Source organism: Astatotilapia calliptera, chromosome 6 (assembly GCF_964374335.1).
Source record: "Astatotilapia calliptera chromosome 6, fAstCal68.1, whole genome shotgun sequence".
NCBI lineage: Eukaryota > Metazoa > Chordata > Actinopteri > Cichliformes > Cichlidae > Astatotilapia > Astatotilapia calliptera.
Genome location: NC_137427.1, coordinates 32246459 through 32267277, shown reverse-complemented (window position 1 = coordinate 32267277; position 20819 = coordinate 32246459). Strand labels below are relative to the sequence as shown.

The window sequence follows — 20819 nt, the reverse complement described above, 5'->3', positions numbered from 1 at the left end:
GAAACGAACAATACACAAGCTAATGTTAGGCTCATCTGTCCTAAAAATGTCACTTTCTGTTTGATGAACAGTTTGATTAAGTTCGTACATCATATGATGTTTATTTAATAAGCGTCAGAGTCAAACGAAGAGCCACTTCAAAGAAAAGTGCACTAATGTTGGCTAATAGTAGCTAACAGAGGCTAACTGCAGCTAACAGTAGCAAAAATAGCCGCGCTTGTTGACAGAAACGTTCAGAATATGCAACATCTCACCTCAGTATCGCTGTCTTCAGACAGAAGTGATCTTCACACATGACTCAGCGACTCATATCGGCCTCCTTTAACAAAGTTTTCCAGCCTCCTTTTGAGTAAACAGACACGGACACAACCTCCACTCTCCGCAGATGAACGGTGGCCAGAATTGTTTGTCCATCAGCAGCCACGGTAGCTATTATTATGCTCTTCAATCTGGAAAACAGAAGTAAAAACAGAGTGACTGTAATCTGCAGTCTACTGACATCTAGTGGTGAGATTTTACACACTGTTTCTTTAAAAAAAAAAAGCCATTTAATATGTCAGAATTCTTTTTACAAGATCTACCAAAACCACAGACAATGACAAAGTCAATGCAACCTCTTTCAAGAAAACCTTAATTAAGAAAATGATGTATAGAAAGTGGAATGAATTTAGGAAGAAAAAGAAATCATTTTTGAAACTGGATTGCTTCTGTTTCTCCTGAAAATATGCTTATTGTAAAGTTGACGTATGATGTGCAAATTTTTCCGGCTGTACAGAAATAGCCATTGATTTGGACTTTTATCCAGGTGCTGACTACATGTAGGTTTTACTGAAAATAAGGCTAAATGTTTGACTATACTCAGTTGTGGACACAGACACCAGCTTACAACCGAATTAGCTTAAGACCAAGTTTAAGCCCTGTTGGTGCAAACAAACCTGGTTGTAAAAATACATTCTTATGTTTGTTTTAATTTAAATTAAAAGTCATCTAAACACTGGCGGGGTTTTTGTGAATGCCACGCCAGCACATACTGCACAACCACCTCTGTCAACTGACACAAACACCACTGGAGTGCGTGGGATTCAAGCAGCTCAAACTTAAACCAATTAAACCCAGTCGACACAAACGCTAATCAAGGCAAAACACAATACCCGGACTCGAGAAGAGTTGCTTTAAAAATAAATAATTCAAGTGATCAGTGGATATTTTCCATCATCTATTTTTCATTTGGGTCAGCAAATGACATTTACAACAGTGCTTTGTCTTTCTGTTGGCGTGTTTGCACTTGTGAATAAATGCTGGTGTTTGCATGTGGGCAAGATTCAAGAGACTCTTCATTCTCGTCAGCTAGTGAGTGCGACTGAGCTCTGAGGGGTTATGAGAGAAAATAAGTTGAAAACAGGACAGAATCAATACCGTTTATCCAATAGCATCGTAGCGTGTGTGTGTGTGTGTGTGTGTGTGTGTGTGTGTGTGTGTGTGTGTGTGCACTGTGCATTTGCGAGCTTGAAAATGTGTGTGTTTACCTGAAGTGTGACTGCATTTAACGTGTCAAATTGAGGAAAAACAACCAATTGCCTCTTAGCACACATTTTATTGACCAGTGGAGCACACACACATTTACACACACACACACACTGCAGGCATATCGACTGGTTGAAGGGAGAAACGGGTTTAAGGCAATTAGAGTAGTGTACTTTCCACCAGAAACCCACTATGATCTTTTCCACTGCAGTTAGCCAAATACTCCTTAAGTGTGACTAATATTACAGCAGTGGAAGAAAGTAAAAGAAGACACTTTACTGAACCCAGATGCTGTAACCTCATTATTAAGGCTACTCTGCAACACACAGAGAATGTAACAGCTACAACTTTTTTCTATCATATCATGTCTAGTATAAAGCACTTTTTTGCATTGGTATATGTGTGCAGTATGTGTCACGCTGGTTGTACCACTTCAGACAGTTGCTTGGCAGTTGTGAAGGACCAGTGTGAAAACTTTGCATCACACTACTTTTCCGTCTTTCTTTTTTTTTACATGATGAAAATCTAAGCTACGTCAGCAACCTCTCGCTCCCAAGCACTGTATTCAAGACTGACTGGGAACAGAGATCAATACATCTGACTTGAAACCAATAACTAATAACTGAAGACCAGCAAGACCCAATACCAGAGTTATAGCTCCATGCTGTATTATGGAAATACAAAAAACTGATCATTGAATGTGTTCAAAGCTCCGTTTGTGCTTTTTGCTGACAACTGAATCTGGAGGTCATTCAGGAGGGGCTAACAATAGATCCAATTCTCCACTATATCAAAAGGACTCAGCTAAGGTGGTTCAGACATCTGACAAGGATGCCTCCGGGACGCTTCCTTGGAAGGCTGTTTTAGAAATGTTGTGCCAGGAGGAGCCAGACCCAGGACCTGCTGGATAGATTACATCCATCCGTCCATCCATCCTGCTCTGGAAAAACAGGATGGATGGACGGACGGATGGACGGATGGCTGGATGGATAGATGGATGGATGTGGAAACACTACTGTAGATTTAACTCAGCGTAAAGACAATTTAAAGGAGCATTGCACCCCTTTCTGTTTTAAAACACCTGATTGAATTAAGTTAACAAGAAGGCAGATTTAGTTCTTGCTAATCTAGTGGAAAATATTTCAACTAAGTGTCATTTTTGAACCCTTTAAAGTCCCAGAGGTCTCACAATTGAGTGACATTGCCTGTCTAATAAGCCACTTTTAACTCTTGGTTTCCGGTGTTACTCGTAATGTTCCAAGCATCCACAATTCAACTACTTGGGGAAAGCCATCGAGCACTGCGGAGGGAAACACTATCCTCTTCCTATTTGAGTTTCAAGGCCAAATCTATATTTTCATAGAGATCACGTACCAGTCACAGGTCACAGGTTGAAAGCTTATAGAAGGCCAGTCTCATCACCGATGGTGCTAATATTACATAACCAATACCCTGAGCAATAAAAATCAGCATAAAGATCTGTCTTGTTGCCTGTTTAAGGGGCTGTTTTTGAAATGCAGCTTTTGATTTCAAGACTTTGTGCGATTCAGCTGATATTAAGTCTGATGTGCCTTCAAAGAGGAGAACGAGTATGAGTAAGTATTAAACAATGTTCTGCTGAGAACAGGAGTTTTAGCACAAAGCAAAGATGCATCCAAGTTATGTGATCGAGGAAAAAGGACTGTGGTGGCATTTTTCATTACATGGCTACTGAGGCCTGCAGTACTTGACCTTCACTCCCTTAGAAAGTCCTCCTAAGACCCGAACTCTTCCATGGCATGCGTTTTTAATTTCTCTTTGATATTTGGGCATATTGGGACCTCATAAATGTAAAAACAAAGAATTGCCAGATTTTTTTTTTTTACCTGATTTTTGTTTCTGACAAAAATAAGATCCACATATGAGGACATTCGTTTTAAATTTTGATAGAACAGTGACAGTAAAATGTCCTTGTAAGTAGATATCAGGCCCTTGTAGAGAAAAAATTAGTGTTTTTAGGTCTAGACAACTCCAAATGTGATGTCCATATATGTGGACGCCAGGTCCTAGGAGTTTAATCTACTTCTTAATACTTAATCTGTAGCATAAATACACCAAATACTTATCTGATTTGGTTCCTGACCACATGTTAATGCTGCAAATATCAGCGCCAACAAGTCACTACAAGTCCATTAATTTCCAGTTGAGCTGAGCGACTGAAGCGTGCAAGGTCAGGAGGTTAACAAGCTTGTCAACAGAGAAAAGTTTTGTAGTCTCTGGGCCTCAGCCAGCCAGATTTCCACGCTCTGTTGTTTCTGTCACTTGATTTTAGAAATAATAGTTCTGCCTGTCTGGGTTATACAGTTAATGTTCCCCATTGTGCGTATCCACACAACATTATGACACTTAGTCTTTTACAGCTTGCTCATGAAAAGCACTGAAAAAACCCACTGAACTGTACTAGCCCATCAGAGCCTCTCATACCAGCTCCATCTGGTCAGAAAAGAGTAGCCCATCAATCAGGTTGCTGACATTATGGACGTGAGGTAAGGACACAAACTTATCAAAGAGGGGTCCGTGATCAAATACAGAACTATTTGGGGCGCTCGACGTAAAGTGGTCTGGGAGCTCTTCACCTGGAGAGCAGCAAGTGGTACACAATCATTCTCTTCCTCTTTCATTTTCATCTCTCCATCTGTCAGCATGTTCAAGTAGATTTCTATTACTCAACAATGGTCGCTGCTCAGTTAGAAACACTCTGCGAGGAAGGGAGGGAGAGAAGGACACGGAGGCAGTCATAGACAGCAACAAATACAAGTGCTTGCTGCTGTAATCCTATCAGGCAGGGCATGTTGGCTTTATGCAGCGTTTGAGAGGTCAACATGAACTGCATGGACATGATGGAGAGAGGGGGGAATGCTTAGAGGAGCTCCTCAGATTCAAATGGTCAACAACAAGTACACTCACTGAGCATCACACATCCATGGACATTGTTTGCTGTGCTAGATGTGGTCGTCCCGTCACGGTTAGCCTTTAAAAAGGAACCCTTCTATGTCTAAATGTGGACATTGTGCAGTGTTTAACTGCTTTTTGGCCTTTTGCAAATACCTGAACATTGTAACCTTTTTAACAGTGTGTTCAGAATATATATGTGAAGGTTCTCAGTCATCCAGGTCATTTTAGTCTAAGGACCTTGGGAAAAAAAGCATCCAGAAGCTTTTCTTTACAAGCTCCTTAGACTGAGCTCAGAATACTTTAATACATAAGGAAACTATGTGTGCTACAGTTGCTCCAATGAGGATGCTAACGCTGTGAACAGGATTTGAACCTGCGTGGGGAAACCCCATTGGATTTCAAGTCCAACGCCTTAACCTCTCGGCCATCACAGCTGGGCGTCTGACCAGCACGTTCCTGTTGATTAGAGGTAAAAATGTTAGTGCTGATTAACGTGATCCAAGAGAGAACATTTAGCAGAGATCTAGCTCACAACTAGCCACTATTTTAACTTTACTGACATTAAGCACTGTTCAAACAATTAAAGGAACACTTTGAAAACATGCAAGATCTTAATAACAAATAAAAACATCTATGTGTACTCATATAGTGTCCCCAGTGTGTTAGTGACAAAAGGATACCACATTGTCAGATGGAAATGAATGAGGGCTGAATTCACTGTGGAAAATAATCCTAATCATGCTGCAGGTTATTTTTTTTGGACAAAAGTCACGTCACAAAGTCTGTTTGTGATTGTTTGGCCAGTTAAATTCACACCAGTGTCCTGCTGAAGGTCATTTTATAGTTCTGGCAGTGCTCATTCACCCATCACCCTGCTTGCACAAAGAAGCAGATGCTATTCTGGCTGATGGGTTGAGGACCTTCTACAGCCCTGTCCAGCTCTCCTACAGTAACTCCCTGTGTTTTGGAATCTCCTCCATCCTCTCAAGACAGAAAGCCTTCTAGTAACGACATATATTGATGTGTCATCCTGGAGGAGTTGGAGTACTGTGCAACCTCTGTAGGGTCCAGATATGGACTCATGCTACCAGTAGTCACACTGACCCTCGCAGATGCAAAACTAGTGAAAGAACTGTTAGAGAAGATGAGGAGGAAAACATATCAGTGTCCTCCACCTGTGAAACCATTCCTGTTTTGGTGCTTGTCCCATTGTTGCCCCTCTAGTGCACCTGTTGTTAATTTCATTAACACCAAAGCAGCTGGAACTAATTAACATCCCCCTCGACTACTTAACTGAGCAGATCAATATCCCTACTTGGCTGCGTACTCCAAGTACAGAGACAAGTATTACTGAATTAACAATATATATATATATATATATATATATGGGAGTAGCACAGTGATATTAATACCTCCAGGGCTGGGTCCACATCTGCTTGCTGTCTGAAGAGTTTCCAGGTGTATCGAGGACAAAGTGATATAACTCTTTTCAAACATATTTGGACATAAAGGATGTCCTTTCACCAAATGAAATGGACTGCTTTTTAGATACAGCTTTTCTAGTCTTTCTAACCACTCTAAGCACTTAACACTACAAACCACATTCATACACCAGTTTATTTTATGCACTTAAGCCTAAAGCCAATTGAGAAATGCCAATTAATCTAACATGCATATGTTTAGACTGTGGGAGGAAACCCTCTCAGTCACTAACCTGAACGATCTAACACAGAACTGCTGTATGTCCAAATCTTATGTTGTTTAATCTTCTCATCCCCGCTGATGTCATCAGTGCAGGACTTGTGGGCGTGCCCTCAAATAGCAGTCTGTACCACCGCAGTGACATTAGCGTCTAATGGTGTAACTACATGTGGTAGTTTGTGTTGCTGTATTGTTGAACTCCTGCGGTGAATGCTCACGCATTTGTCACATCTGATAGAAGCACTGCAGGTTCAAATCCCACGTGGTGATGTAAAGCTTCCTTCTTGGCTAATGTTAACAGCTGTAGCAACATCAATATAAGCAAGAAAAAACAAAACAGCTCAGAAACCAGCAATAAGCCGACTGCAAAGTGTCACATCACCTTTTTCTTTTCTGTGTCTGAAAAGCTTTTCTCCAAACTGACAGAAACCGTAGAGGTTACAATTTTATTATTAATCCTTTATTTATCCAGGTAAAAGTCTTATTTCCAAGAGAACCTGGCACCAACAATGCAGTTAATGAGTATGTCAATATTATACTGTATTATTAAGTTGCATTAAAGATATGGTACTGGGATGGTGGCATTAACAAACAGACAGAAGGAGGAGCTAGGGCGGCAGAGGTGAATATGTGAAGGTTTTTATTGGGAGTGACCAGAATGGACAAGATTAGAAATGACTAGATTGGAGGGACAGCTCAGGATGAGTGATCTGGAGATAAAGTTTGAGAGGCAAGGTTGAGATGGTTTCTGGGGGTGGCTGTGGCCCAGAAGGTAGAGCAGGTCATCTACTAATCGGAAAATTGGTGATCCCCTGGCCGCTGCAGTCTGTGTGCCGAAGTATTCTTGGGCAAGAACCCTGAAGGACTCTTAAAGCGTTCATGGGAGTACAAATATGTGTGAATGGTAGATAGAAAGCATTTGGAAGTCTAAAAATGTGCTTGAATAAAAGTGTGTAAATGAATGAATGAGACATGTTGCATAAAGTGTTTTTAGTACTCAAGTAGAGTAGGAAAGCACTATATATGCACCACCCCATTTACCATGATGTGGACATGTGCTGAAGCGGGATAGTGGATATATGAGGCAAAGTATGCTGAAGATGGAAGTGCCCAGGGAGGAGGAAAAGAGGAAAACCACAGTGAAGGAGGACATTCACAGAGTCGGAGTGACAAAGGAGGATGCTGGGGATGAGATGGAGGCAGATGATCCAATGTGGCGACCCCTCAAGGGAGATGGAAAAAAAAGGATGGTCTGTAATCATTTGCACATTAAACATAATGCTGGAAATGTGTTGAACATCTCAGGGGCGTAATTTCCAGGGGGTTTTAGGGGGGTTATGACCCAACCAATAATCCAATAATCAGACCCAGCCAATATAAACCCCCGAATAAAATTATGAATTATCTTGCATGAATAGGCTGCTGATTTTCTTTACTCGTTTCAGGTATTCCCAGCAAAATAGTTGCATGTTTAATCATCTGGGAATTTAATCAGATTTATTTAGACAGAGATCAGAATGCACTTGTGCTTCTTTACGCTGAGAGAAAGGGGAAAGCTTGCAGGTGTTTTGTATTATCATGCAGTGGTTTTATTGGCGTGCTTACGATCACACCGATGCGGTCCAAGAACTAAAACGAGTTTGACACCCCTGATTTTGCAACTTGTGTTTTTAGAAAAAAAGGGGGGGAAAAAGGAAATGGCGTCTCTCAGAATGTCAGTTCTCCTATTTCTTCTGTCTTTTCTCGTCTCTTTGCGTGTCTCCTCCTTTTCTGTGTAGTTTAACGTGTGTTCCAGTGGGAGTACTCGGTTCAGTTTGTGTTTTATAAACAGTCGAGAACGCCCACAGCTCCCATGTGTAGGTGGATCCCTGTGCCCTCACTGTGACTCTGTAGACATCTCTATATCAACACAGTGCAAACAACTCGAGAACACGCACACGCAGACACACACCAGGACGCACGGCTGTCAGCCCCGTTGGAAACTGCGCGTGCACGCTGGCGTACACACATTATTGCAACGTACTCGCGCGCGCACTAACCTGTCAGTCGTCAGGAGGAAAGAACAGTCAGCTGAGACATGCAAGTGTAGGAAAACATTTCATCCTTATTACCCTGTTATTCTCGCTCACGCACACACACGCTCGCTCTGTATTTCTGTATTTAGGCATTATCATTCTCACCTTTTCTCATATTTCTTTCTCACGAGGGGCCTCCTCCCCCCCTCCCTCACTCCCTCCTCAACTTAATCTCTCTCTCGGTCTCTCTCCCTTTTCTCTTCCTCAGTCTTTTCCCCCCCTCAAGGTGTCTAAGCTGTGAGACATTTAATCGCCGCGGTAACGGTTTCATATCTGGAACAGAAATCAAATAATGCCAGATGATTTACTCCCCCTAGCAACCAGGGAGCACAGCCCTAGCAACCGACCCAGCCAGCAGGCCAGACCTAATCAGGTTGAAAATATTTCAATTATTGTGTTGATTCTTGGAGGTGTGTGTGTATGTGTGTGTGTGTGTGTGTGTGTGTAAAGGTGGGTCTGCTGTATTTTAATGATGTCATCTGCTGCTGGCCTGAATATGTGAATGTGGAAGGAAAGGCAACTGCGTCGTGTCACAGAAGTGATCGAGTGCTATTAGAAGTGCTGCTGTTATGATGGAGACATTAGAAGGATACAACAACACATGGTCATTCTGGCTTGGATAGTGTAACAGTTGGCATGCTCTGTGTGTGTGTGTGTGTGTGCGTGTGTGTGTGTGTGCATAAGAAAGAGAACACCAGGGTTGGCGAGGCGGAAATGACAGAGGATAGCCAAAGAGTGGGGACAGGATCCAAACTCCAGGGTGCCAAAGGACCAAATCAAGCTTTTTACTCCACCGCTCTATCAGACACAGTTGCACAACATTCATTTTGTCACGGACCCAGTTCCAGGGATTCGGGGTCCGTGAGCAGTGTGGACTACTATTGTAGTTATTATTATTATTATTATTATTATATTATCATTATTGTGGTTATTGTTATTATGGTTGTGTCTGCTGTCCTGTTCCGTGTTGGTGTACTGTCAGGTGTTTAGGGGTGTGTGCTTGTGTGTGAGGGTGCGGTCGTGGCAGGCACTTTTAGGCCTGGTGGGTGTGGCCCTGCCAGCTGACCGGTCCCACCCAGGAATCCACACACACCTGGCGCCGATCAAGCCTCGTCAGAGGAGCTTCAAAACAGTGTGGCTGAGAGCTCCTCGACGCTGGATCGTTGAGTGACTTCCCATCAGTCGCAGTTATTGTGCAAGGTTAGTGCAAGTCTGCCGTTAGGTTTTGTACTCACAGCTGCCTTTTGTATGCGTGTTTCCTCAGGAGGAATTGTGGCGACCACGAGGCAGTACACGGACAGTACACAGGGAACGGAGACAGAGCATGGGATAAGGGAGAAGACACGGAACGGGAGTCGGGATCGCACGGGGGATTTATTGTTGTTTGGATTTTCACCCCTGTAAATAAACGCACTGCCTTTAGCGTCAAGTCCTGCATTTTTGGGTCCTCATTTCTCACATCCCCACGGTCTGCCAGCCAGACCGTGACACATTTGTGTTGTAGCTTTGGAAAAAAGTGGAATTGTGTGTGTGTGTGTGTGTGGAGCAGCTGTTTATGCAGTTTGTGTGTCTGTGTGTTTGTTGAAAGTGTGGAAGCACCTGCACGCAGTGGTGTGGGTGTGTGTGTGTGTGGGGGGGCTTTATTGAAGGCTCGCCCAGTCAATCGATAAGTTTGTGTGTGAGTGTGTCTGAGCTACACCAAGACCACATAAAGCCCGGTTTGCACCACATCTCACTTTAATTCAAGCTAATTCAAGTCGGTTGAAAGAAGCTTGATTGTCACAAAAATTTGCCAAATGATTAAATGCTTTGAGTTCTGAATCCAGATGTTTAGGTGCCAAACATTCACAAATCTTTGTCTCTGCTGATTTTCCCATTGTAGCCAGGATCTGTAAGTATTTGGACAATGACACATTTTGTGTAGTTTTGGTTCTCCATGCCACCACAGTGGATTTTAAATCAAGAAAACAAGAGCAGACTTTCAGCTTTAATTTAAGAGTTTTAAGAAAAGTACTCCGTCAGCTGTTTAGTACCCTTAAAGCTTTTGATGCTTCTCTCATAGGTTTAATATGTTTTGCAGCCTAACGACAGCCTCCCTCTTTTGTATCGACATCTCTCTGGAGCTCACACAGAAAGTGAACAGCTGCCAAATGCAAGCTCAACACTTTGAATCGTCAGATCATTTCCATGTTTAATTTGTCTCAGCATAACCAGGGAAACCCGTCTCACCTGTCGTTTGTCACTCACTTGCCAGATTCCTTTTAACCATCTCACAAAATGCTAATTCAACACTTTTGTTAAACCCCTCGAATTAAAGCTGAGCTCTGCACTTCGATCAAATCTTGTTTGTATGATTTAAAATCCACTCTTGTTGGTACCCACGCAAAATTATAAAAGTGTCACCTGATCCTGAGTTTTAAGTTTATGGACAAATATTCTCCATTTTGGCTTTTAGGTTCTTTATTGTTTAAATGATCATCTTTTTGTATTTTCTTAGTATTCTGAGCCTTTAATTCATTATCTCAGTTAGGGCTTGTATTTGAATTTACTGGTTCCTAAGTGTTTCCCTCTGTGTTCTGTCTTCTCCTCGTATTAAGTTTACTTTTGTGTCTGAGTTTCTTGGTTACGATATTCTTTCCTACTTCCTGGTTTACTTTGCTAGTTACTTATCTTCTGTCTCTTGTACTCAGTTTTACTTCCTGCCCTGTGACTGTGATGATTGTGGGCACCTCTGTCTCATTTCCTTAAATAGCCCTTAGTGTATGAGTATAAATAGAGCTGTCACCCCTCAGTATGGTGGCCCTAAGAGGAGAAATGCACTGCAACATAAAGTAATAACCAATAGAAATATTTTACAAAAACACAAGTATTTTTGCGGAGACAATAACAGGACAGAACAGCTGCTGAAGTGACCAAAACCTAAACACGGGAAAGAGTCCACTGAGGAAAAGATTCAGATAATATGTGCTATAATCTCACAACTCTGTAGACACATGTTAGCTATTAGCCGTTTACTGCAACACGCCACTGTATCTGTATCCCTGTTATGCCGCCTGTTCACCCTAGTTATTTGTCCTTGTGTCACAACTACTGCTGGATTTATGTTATTTTATTTACTTAATTACTGGAAGTAAAAACCTTATTCCAAACTCATCACGTACGGACACCTACAAACAAAATAAACAAACAAAATTTAATCATCTTTAAAAAAAAACAAAAAACAAAAACAAGCCAAGTAGTTCTTGGAGCCTAAACTTAAGGCCAATCGGCAACAAAGGCACTGCCTACAGCTACAACATGTCAGTGTGGGTTCTCTGTGGATCACTAATGGAGTACCAATACAGTACAATGCTTGGATCTGGAACTGTGTGCAGTCCTCCAAAAGGCCATCAGCATGTGGCCAAACAGCAACGACACAATGCACAGACCGGTTGCTGATGGGGTGAAAAGTTTTCCTGAACAGGAAAGTGAACCTCAAAAGACAAATTTAACAAGAGGAGAAATAAACCCACACAACAGTTCTACTACCATACAAAGAAGTTCTTTATAAATTATGACTTCTGTATAAATGAACAAGAGTAGCCTACATATTCCACATATTTTTGTAGCAACAACAAGTAGACACGGGACTACAAAACTCTTCATAGCATTAATATACAACCACAGAGGGACATTTACATCAACACCACCTGTCCAACCTGCTTTTTTAAAGGAAGACTCTTATTGGCCGTCATTCAATAGTGCTACAGCAGTAGCAACACCAGCAGTATCTGACAGTATGGCAAAATTGAACATCTTTCAATGAGGATGTGCTGAATGCAGTAGCAGCAGAGGACGCCTTCAGATCATCTTGTGCTGTATCTTTTTCTGTATTGATTTATCAAATTGTTTTCTATTTAATTCCTGTCTGATACTGTGATAATGCCACAAATAAAGAGGGTGAAGCACAGAGCAGAGAAGGTTAAAAAACCTGCTTTAATCTAATCTGCTCTTTCAATCCCTTTTATTCTCTTATTGTAATTATGTGTGACAATTGGCCTGTTGAGGAGTACTTGTGGTGAGGGCTAGTTCTTTTAGGTTCAGCAGCTAACAAGATGGTGTATCGGTCAGGATACAGGAAGGAGGACAACAGGCTTCCACTTTGCTGGATTGTCACCGCCAGCTGTTTTATTGCCACCTAGATGCTCAGTGTTGCCAGCAGTTTCCAGTCATGAACTTAACACTCGGAGCATCACGTGAAGGATGGCAACCAGGAACACAGCTTACGAGGTAACAGAACTAACACTGAAAAAATCTCCCCTTCTCGAGTAGCATCGCGATACCCCCAACTTCTGCCTACGTCATTTCCTACGACTCCACCCCACACAATATTGCAGAACATAGACATAAAATCCCAGAGCCTTTTATACAGCCGCCCCCAAATGTGGTTACACATTTGCTCCCCGAAAAAAGGCTCCCTAATCAGTTGAGGGAGGCGACTTGCTATTCTGCTTAGTATCGCTGTCTTCCGATGGCACGGCAGGTAAAACTACCAACCGAGCAACTGGTCTGGTGTAAACACGTCCATTAACGTTCACATCAGCAGATCGGACAAGTCCATCATCACTACGATGAACCTTAATCACATGGCCTATTGGCCACAAGGCTCGAGGCAGCTGTGGATCTACAACCATAATAACTGCCTTTTCCAGAAGTTCAGGAGGAGTTGACTGCCACTTCTGCCTTGCCTGTAAGCCAGGCAAGTATTCCCTGATGAATCTTGCCCAGAACTGATCAGCAAGAATCTGTGAGTGCCTCCAACGTCGCCGACTGAGGTTCTCTGTCTCAGAGTAGACCACCTGGGGTAGTGATCCATCAGGCCGCCCCATGAGGAGACTATTGGGTGTCACAGGGTCCACATCGGCTACGTCGGTGGAAACGTAGCCTAAGGGCTTTGCGTTAAGGATCAATTCAACCTCAAGCAGAACTGTACGGAGTACCTCCTCGTGAAGAGGTTGGGAACCCACACAGGTGCGCAGAGCTGTCTTCACTGAACGGATTTCCCTCTCCCATACACCTCCGAAATGTGGGGCTGCCGGGGGGTTGAACTGGAATCTGATCTTCTGACGGGCGAGCCTCCCTTGCAATGTCTCTGACATGTTGGCAAAGGCTTCTCTGAGTTCTCGTTCTCCCCCTTTGAAATTGGTCCCACAGTCAGACCATAACTCTGCCGGTGTCCCTCTTCTGGCTATGAATCGCCTCAGGGCCATGAGGAACGCATCCGCGTCTAAGCTACTTAGGAGATCAAGATGTACCGCCCTCGTCGTCATACACTTGAAAATGATTCCCCAGCGTTTCTCATGACGTCTTCCTACCTTCACAAACATAGGCCCGAAACAGTCAACACCGGTTGAGTAAAAGGCTGGTTTGTACAGTCTAAGCCGAGCAGCTGGAAGGTCAGCCATCTTGGGAACAGAGGGTTGTGCCCTCCAACGCTGACACTCAGGACAGGTTCGCTGGTGCTTGCGAATTGCCTCTCTTCCACGCAGTATCCAGTAAGACCTCCGCAGCTCCGCGAAGACCCGTTCGGGGCCTGGATGATGCAGATCAACATCATATTTCTTGATAAGCAGGCGTGTGAAAGGGTGTGAAGGATCCAAGACAATCGGATGCAATATAGGTCCGTCCAGACCTTCTAGGCGTCGCAACCGACCCCCTACTCTGATGAGGCCGGCTGAGGTATCCAGTTCAGGTGCCAGGGTAAGCAAGCGGCTTCTGGATGAGACAGGTTTTCTTTCTGAAAGCAATCTGCACTCCTCGGGAAATGACTCCTGTTGAGCCTGCCGGAGGATGGCCTGTTCAGCATTCTGATAGTCCTCGGCACTAGATGGCGCAGTCGAGAGTGCCTGACCACAAAGCTCTTTAACAGTAACATCCAAGAGCTCCTGCCAAGTCTTGCACGCCATTCCATCCTGACAGGTAGGTGTGGAGGTGATAGAGGTTCCACAGAAGACTGTTTTCCGGAGCTCAAGTTCGTCATTACTGGGCTCGGAGCTCGGATTCTCTGGCCATGTGTCAGGACTGTTGAGCAGAAAGGGGGGTCCATTCGACCACCGATTAGGCACTTTGAGCTCGGCCAGAGCCTTCCCTCTCGTCAGGTCATCCGCTGGGTTACTCTCTGAGTCTATGTAGCGCCAGGTACAGTGTTCCGTCAACTCCTGTATCTCAGCTACCCTGGCTCCTACAAAAACCTTGTAGCGGCAGGACTGTGAGCTCAACCAGGTAAGAACAGTGGTCGAATCAGACCACAGGACTGTTCTTTCAATCGCTGAGGTGAGTTCCTTATTCAGGGTACTGGCCAGCTGCGCTGCCAGCAAAGCTCCGCAGAGCTCGAGGCGGGGAATAGAGAGAGCTCGTTTGGGGGCTACCCGGGAGCGAGCTAGGATGAAGGTGAGGTGAACTTGCCCATCCTGTTCTACAGTCCTCATATAGGACACCGCTCCATAAGCTTTCTCAGAAGCATCCCCAAAAATGTGCACCTCACGAATGGCCCCCTTTAAGTTAGCACTGGCAGGAACATAGGCGCGTGGGAAGGTAAGGTGAGGTAAAAACTGAAGCTCCACCTCCCAGTCAGACCAAGCTTGCAGGAGGGTGGAGGGAAGATTCGAGTCGTCCCAACCATGCTTCTTATCCCATAACTGCCTGAGAAGGAGCTTGGCCCGAGTGGTGAAGGGTAACAGATAGCCCAAAGGGTCGTACTGTGAGGCTAGGACTCTATAGATGTTTCTGAGGGTTGGCACCTCATAGGACACGGGCCTGTGCTTATAACCCAAGGAGTCGGTATTCCAGTCCCAGCTGAGCCCGAGCGTGGTCTCTAGCGGGTTGGATTTGTCCTCGGCTAGCCACAGATCCAGACTCTGTGATCTAGCTTCTGGAGGCAAATGGCTCAGGACACTTGGATCATTACAAGCCCACTGACGTAGCTCGAAGCCAGCTGATTTCAGCAACTCTCTTAGCCGATCCACCAGATCTCTCGCTTCTTCCGGTGAGCCAACACTCTGTAGGCAGTTGTCTACGTAGAAACACCTCTCGATGGAGAATCTCAGGCTGTCGTCAGGCTGTGTGTGCTCCATCACGTGATGCTGCAGGGCGAAGGTGGCGCAGCAGGGGCTTGAAGTTGTCCCAAATGGCAGGACCTGCCACTCGAAGATTTTAGGGGGTTCATCCACCTTTAAGTCCCGCCAAAGGAACTTCAACAGGGGCCGGTCTTCAGGGAGGAGCAGTACCTGATGGAACATCCCCTTGATGTCTCCACTCACAGCTATGGGGTGTTCACGAAACCTGACCAGCACCCCCAGCAGGGAAGCTCCAAGAGTAGGGCCAGGCAACAGGAACTGGTTCAGGGACTGTCCAAGGTATTTATGGGAACAGTTAAACACCAGGCGATTCTTCCCGTTATGACTGACAAGATGATGCGGTATGTACCAGTTCTCCTTGGGCGAAGTCTCATGCGTAACTTCCTTCACGGCTCCTGATTGGATCAGCTTCTGCATTTCTGCCCTGTAGGCATCAGCCCGACTGGGATCCTTTAACAGGCGCCTTTCTGTGCTTCGAAGCATGGGCATGACTGATTCCTTTGGTGCATTCAGTGGCGGCATCTGTGGGTGACGGAGTAGAGGTGTAGCATACCTGAAGACTCCATCGACCATCCTGCGAGTTGTTCTTGCCTCGAGCAGGGCCACAGCCTGCTGATCCTGTTTCGACCGAGTGACCTCTTTCTCGGATCGGTAAGGCACCACGTCCACCTGCCAGAGCCGCTCCACATGTTTGAGCAACTCGTCTGATTGGGCGGATGTATACAGGGATAGGACAGGCTGGGTCTGCCGCCCCATGAAAAGACTTGGCCCTTGAAGGGTCCAGCCAAGCCGGGTGTGGACTGCTGCTGGGCCTCCAGGGCCGAGGCGGACTGGTTCTATGGGGGTGATCAGGTGTGGCTGGTCTGAACCAATGAGAAGCAGAGGCTTGGCTTCCTTCAGGGCAGGGACCGGGATCCCATGCAGGTATTTGTACTTCCTTCTCAGCTGGTCGATAGGATAAGTATGGTGAGCTAAGTTGAGATGATCAGCTGTAAACGCTCCATCAATCTTGTAGTAGGATCCAGGGTTGGTAGCAGCAGAGACGCTGAAGGATACGGTATGTCCATGAAGCATCTGAATATCTTGGCGGACGGTTCGTAATGGCAGGTCCTCTGGGGTGCCTGCCAGACCAAGAGTCTTTGCAGCAGCAGGGAGCAGCATGGTCCTCTCTGAACCATCATCAAGTATAGCATAGGTGTCTAGAGTCCGCTCTCCATGGCTCAAAAGCACAGGTACAATCTTCAGCATGACACGATTGCCAGCCCCATGGCGATCAAGGTAGAGTGAGCCCGAAGCCGAACTGGTTAGGCAGCTTTCCTCCTTTGCAGCCATGCCAGCGTTGTTTCCTTCTGTCCTGGCATTTACCTCGTGAAGAGCCAGCAGATGTTTACCCTGGCAGCGGCTGCAGGGTTTCTTTAGTGTGCACTGAGCAGCTAAATGAGTTCGGGCACAGCGCCAGCATCGTTTGTTGACCTGTATCCAGTCCTTTATTTCCTCTTTGGAGAGCTTGGCTACATCATCACATTGGCTGAAATAGTGTTCTGTGCTCTCACAGTAGGCACAGTAGGCTTTGTTCTTAACCTTCCCTCTAGCTCGACTCTCCTTCACTGGTGAAAAAGTGTGTTCTGATGGCCCCTTTAGGTTATGTAGGACTGTCACGGTTTGTCGGCCTGGACGGGCCTCAGCCTTTACACTGGTCCTTTCTCTACTGCTTCTTACACCTGCTTGGCCGTCAAATCCTTGACACCAGGACTCCTGACGAAGCCATGCAGATAGGTCGTACAGAGTGTAGGTGCTCCCGGGCTGTTTAAACTGGTGTCGACGAAAATCAGCTCTCTGTTCGGCAGGAAGCTTACTTATTAGTCGGGCAACGTGGGACCCACAGTTCAACTCCGCTTCTCCTTCCAGTCCTAATGTTTGTAACAGCCCAACTAGTGACTGCACCTGAAGGGAGAACCTTTGGAAGGCTACTGTGTCACCTCGCCTTATTTCAGGACCATCCAGGACACTTGCTATCTTTCTCAAGGCGAGCTGATGAGGTTGTCCAAATTTGTCGTGGAGGGCTGCCATGGTGTCAGTATAAGGCTTGGGTGAGTTCAGGTAAGCATCGGCAATAAGTCGAGCTTCATCTAGTTTGAGGTGGTCCACAAGTATCTGATACTTGAAGAGCTCCGTAGCATTAGGAGGGAGTAGGTTCTCTAAAGCCATGCGGAGCCTAGCAAACTCAGAGGGATCAGAATGAATGAACCTTGGAATGGTTGGTTTGGGCCCCCTGTACACTAGCTCAGCCGAAAGAGGAGCAGATGGGTTGCTGCCGTGCCCACTGGTTACTCCAGTGACAAGAGAGGGGGAACTGGCTGGAACAGGCTTGGTTGGGAGCAAACCTGTCTTACTTGGTGCCCAGCAGGGGGGTGGCACAGAGTGTTGTGGAGGGGCATGAAACGTGTTTCCATCCTTAACCACAGGGTCCTGATATAGGGTGCAGCGATGACTAGGCAGCGAAGGCTCACCAGCGAAATATGGTGTGCGGGGTAGAGGGTGGTACTGTACACCATCATCGGAGTATTGTTCGTCAACCTTCATTTGGGAGAATCCCGTGTGCAACTCTTCCATCGGTTCAGGCCATGGCGGTGGGTCAGGCCACACCTCCTCATCCTCCTCCTGTGGCATTGTCTCAGGGGTGGTGTATACCTCTCCTGAACCGCGCTTGGGGGGATGATTGGTGCTAGGCTGTGAGGCAGTCAGGTGAGCCATATCCTTCCTCAGCAGGTGAGCCACTTCAATCAGCTCTCTGAGGTCACTCTTTGCTTCCTTCAGTTCTCTGAGGCCCTCCTGTAAAACTTGCTGTGATTGGAGTAGCTGCTCTCTTTCGGCCTGCAAGGCTCTGAATTCTGTATGAAATGTGTGTATTGAAGACCCTAGCAAATTAGAAGTTGCAAATTCAGGTGAGAGGCTCCTATTAAGGTCCACATCTTGTTCACTTCTTCCCAGTGGAGGGGGTGTATTGTAATAGGCCCCATCCCTGTCGCTGTAGAGGGGTGGCGTATGACTATACTGAGGCTGAACTCTGTCGCTTCTTGTGTGAGGCTGTGGGGTATCCCACTGCAGCATTTCCCTAAAGAGGTGGCCTGTATAGTTAACATCAAAGTCCTCAAACCGGCTTGGTCGACGTGTATGGCGTTTAGGCCTTGCATCAGGACATGTCGCTCCATCTGGCTCCATTTTGATAGCTGCTCTCCGGCTCGAAGGACCAATGTTGAGGAGTACTTGTGGTGAGGGCTAGTTCTTTTAGGTTCAGCAGCTAACAAGATGGTGTATCGGTCAGGATACAGGAAGGAGGACAACAGGCTTCCACTTTGCTGGATTGTCACCGCCAGCTGTTTTATTGCCACCTAGATGCTCAGTGTTGCCAGCAGTTTCCAGTCATGAACTTAACACTCGGAGCATCACGTGAAGGATGGCAACCAGGAACACAGCTTACGAGGTAACAGAACTAACACTGAAAAAATCTCCCCTTCTCGAGTAGCATCGCGATACCCCCAACTTCTGCCTACGTCATTTCCTACGACTCCACCCCACACAATATTGCAGAACATAGACATAAAATCCCAGAGCCTTTTATACATGGCCTTTAGGGACGAGACAAGTCTCCTTTAGTGACATTTGCTGTTTGGAAGGTGGCAGGGGAGGGTGACAGAGCAGAAAGACAGACATACAAACCACTGGGAAATCTCGGTAGGGAGAGAGAAAACGAGTGTTTGAATGACGCGCAGAAATGGATGTAAAAATGGGCTTCTGAGAGATTATGAATTTACATATCTTAATAGAGAAATGCATGGTGTGGCTTCTCACCCCCAAAAAGGGAAGAAGCTGAAAAGCTCATCTTTGTCGAATGTGTTTCACCCGTGTGTATTTGTGACAAATTTAGGGTGGTGCAACGTGGACCCATGACGCTTCTGTGTTTTAATGATCACTCTACTCTTCAGTTGTTATCCGTGTTCAGAACTGTTTGGATGATTTCGCACTAAATGTCATTTTTCTTTCTAGCCTTTCTGAAGAGCTTTTCACTCAGAATTTGCAGCGGCTCACGGTGGAGGTGGGAGGGGAGGTTGCAGTTCAGCTCCGACCCAGCTTGTTTTTGCCCAAACTGAAGAGTTTTGTTCTGAAATATTCACAATTAATATTTAAAAGGTGACACACATTGTGGATTTCAAAAATATCACAATGCTTTTAGAGAGACCCGTGAGCACCTGGTTCTAGACCTCTCAACTGCCGCCTCCGCGTTTCAAATTTTGGAAGTGATTCAGAAAAGTTTGCCTTTGCTCCAGGCTGCGTCCCAGATTAAAGAAAGAATGAGCAGAACTTTAGCTTACAACTTTTTGGTAATATTACCGTGCTGTCACAAAGTCACCGAAGTTTAGATTAATTTTGTTCCAGATTTCTAGTTTGCACGTCAATGAGTCACGTTACCATGGTTACACAAAAAACAGGGGTTAAAAAAAGGAGTGAAGGAATGTTAACTTCAAAAGAATGTCTGTTAAGAAGTCTAGTCAATGATGACGTTTTACTGTACAATCTAGGTAAAATGTCCCAAAACACTGGGAGTGTGTGTTGCTTTCAAACCAGTATATACCTTCAGTATTGATGGTGCCTTTTGAGATGTGGAAGCCGACAATTCCAGTGGCACTAATGCAACCCCGTACCATCAGAGACATGCAGGCTTTTGAACTGAGTCCTGATGACGTCTCCTTTCTCTTTATTTCAGAGAACAAAACATCCATTATCATTAAAAAATAATAATAATTCATTTGTCTGATCAGAGAAGAGTTTTCCTTCTCCTGGATCATCTTTATATATTTCTTATTTCCACAATAGTGCTTTAACCTGCATTTGTGGATGGCACACTGAACTGTTCAGTTTCTGGAAGTGTTCCTGAGTGGATTCCATGATCCGTGTTCCATCATAGCTGGTTTTAATGCAATGCCCCCAAAGGACCCGAGAATCACAGACATACAGTACTGATTTTCAGCTGATGAACATTATTCTGAAATTGTACCACAGTTTGCAGATTTATAGCTTCTGAGAAACTTTCTCTGTGATAGACATTTTCTTTTATACCCAGTCATGTAAATGACCTGTTGCCAATTAACCAAATTAGTTATAAACTGTTCCTCCAGCTGTTTCTTTCAAGTATCACTTACTTTTCCAGCCTTTTGTTACCCTCATCCCAGCTTTTTAAGATGCGTTGCTGCCATCAAACTCAAAAGGATCGAATTTCTTTCATGAAACAGTAAAATGCGTCAGTTTAAATGTTTTCTGCATTTATAAAGGAATAGATCTTTAAATCTTGTATGTAAAATATTACCACATTCTAGCAGTTCATTGTATTATTTATAGAAATTTGACAGTCATGTGACGGCCTTGACTAGGTGTTTTTTGTTTTCTTTGGAGGTGGTACTGTAGCTCAGCC

The 20819-nt window shown here is 45.0% G+C and overlaps 1 non-coding gene across 1 annotated transcript; it reads right to left on the bottom strand.

Annotated features, from left to right (window-relative positions):
• Positions 1–4810: 4810 nt before the first annotated feature.
• Positions 4811–4892, bottom strand: trnas-uga (transfer RNA serine (anticodon UGA)). Its single transcript has one exon. It is a non-coding gene; the product is annotated as a tRNA-Ser (tRNA).
• Positions 4893–20819: the final 15927 nt, after the last annotated feature.